This window comes from Dendroctonus ponderosae, unplaced genomic scaffold (assembly GCF_020466585.1).
Source record: "Dendroctonus ponderosae isolate FM_Combo_2020 unplaced genomic scaffold, Dpon_F_20191213v2 Dpon_F_20191213_364, whole genome shotgun sequence".
In the NCBI taxonomy this organism is placed as follows: domain Eukaryota; kingdom Metazoa; phylum Arthropoda; class Insecta; order Coleoptera; family Curculionidae; genus Dendroctonus; species Dendroctonus ponderosae.
Window position 1 is genome coordinate 18,877 of NW_026018574.1, and position 2,079 is coordinate 20,955.

At 32.0% G+C, this 2,079-nt stretch overlaps 1 long non-coding RNA gene across 1 annotated transcript; it reads left to right on the forward strand.

The window, feature by feature from the left end:
* Positions 1-514: 514 nt before the first annotated feature.
* On the forward strand, positions 515-1,848 carry LOC125504078. Its single transcript, XR_007281272.1, has 2 exons — positions 515-690; positions 1,231-1,848. It is a non-coding gene; the product is annotated as an uncharacterized LOC125504078 (long non-coding RNA).
* The last annotated feature ends 231 nt before the right edge of the window (positions 1,849-2,079 follow it).

Genomic DNA, 2,079 nt, shown 5'->3' on the forward strand with positions numbered 1-2,079 from the left:
TGCAAAAAATGCTTAACCGTGCAACCCCATTTTTAAAACCTATTATTTATTATTTATTGTTATTCACCTGAATCTTTTCATCGAAACTTCCACGTTAAATTACTTATTTGAACGCACACACTAATTCAATTCATTTAAGATAAATATGTTTTCGAATGTCCCTACTGGAAGTTGTTTACCTCGCTTTAAGAAAATGCAATATGTCCAAGTACTCCCATTTGAATTAGACTCTCGTAAAATGTTCACTGATTTAGAAACGAGCTCTGGTACGATCCGATTTATACAGATGCTCAGCATTGTTTCACTTTTACGATCATCTTTAGTGTGCAGTATATACTTGCAATCAATGCAAACATTTTCTAACCAGTAAAGCAGGTGTCTGAGAAATATTGGCGTATTAAATCATTACGGTTGACTTTAGGTGATTTTAACCCGGGATAATAAGTTTGATGATTCTTAATATGTATGTCGTTAAAAATTTGCCATATTAAGTCTAAGAATGACTTCGTAAATTTACGTCTTACGTGACACTTTTATTAGCTGTAAATATTTATGTACTTGTAAACGAGGTAGTTATTATACATATTATTTGTCTTAAATATTTTCATGTTATAACAACTTGTGATAAAGATCTTATATATCACTTGCGTATCTCAGTGAGTTTCAGAAGATAGATGTTCTATGACACATGTAAGTATTTTGCTTCTGCTTATAAATATATTTATTAGTTCTTTCATTCGTGAATAAGATATATGTCTTGTTTTCATACATTAATAAATTATGTTATATGTTACAATCATGATGAATTGAAATCAAAAAGTCGATTTGCAACTGGGTTTACTCACTCGTATACAACGTAGATTGACGATTTAGTGCTTGGTTTTTTGCGTTGCTAGAAGTGGTAACTCAAAATAGAAATGTTGCTCAGGGAATAGAAACTTCGAATAGTAATTAAAAAAAAATAAAAATATTGGAAACGATTAAATCAGATATTTTTTCTCTGATTGCAGACTCTGGCATCTCTGATTGCCGTTCGACCTTGGCGGTCGGCTTACCATCCAAATTAAAATAAATTAATAGATTTTTCACCACATAAAATTCTATGTTGCGTCAACATTGAACACCCTACTTTAAGTACATATAATATATTAGTGTATTTTTAATCATATACTTGTTTTTTACAATGCCCATGAAACTTGGTAATCGACTTAGTAGCTGTTTTTTTATTAGCACCACAAGAAAAAAAATTCCTGCCAATCAACAACTAGTAGTTTATTGATGCAACATCGATTAATAGGCCTGGAGAATTACGACGAACTCTTTCAGATATGGTTCTGACGTGACGTGATGTAACTTAGATAACTACTGGAATCGCTCGGAAATGGTATACCTATTGAAGATTTCGAGGTGCGCCAGCTTGAAAAAGTGTGCTATTCGCATAAACAATGAAAGAGTGAAAAAAATGCGAAAATCGCGTTTTTTCCCGGAAGCAATCGCATATAACTCGATAACTATGCATTTTAGAGAAAAATATCTATACTTATACTTATACAATTTGTTCTATATGAAATTTGCTACAAGTTTGAGTTGGTCCGATATCCGCAGATTTAAAATGTTGTCTGCAAAATGCTCGAAAGTGCAATAAAGTAGGTAAAAAAGAAGGAATTTTTAAATTATTTATTTAACAATGAGAAAATAAGCCAATTACGAAACAGGTATTTATAAATACATATACATTTTTCCTCTAGAATGCTTAATTACCGAGTTATATGCTATTGTTTCCGGGAAGAAACCAAAATCACGTCTTTATTGTTTAATTGTGTCTGAATAAAGAACCTGTAAATCATATATTTTTTAAGAATTTTTTCCAAGTCCCGAATCTAAATGGCGCAGTCGGTAGGATTTCCCAACATTGGGGGAATCTCGCATCAATTTTCGTGTCTACGATTAATTGCGAATTTGAATTCGGTCCGGCCCAAGAAAAAAGAAAGGAATTTCTTCTCCTCCATTCTTATTTTCCATTCCCAACAATTGATCCGTAAGTAACTTTTGATTCTTTGGTTCGGAAAAAACGTAGAT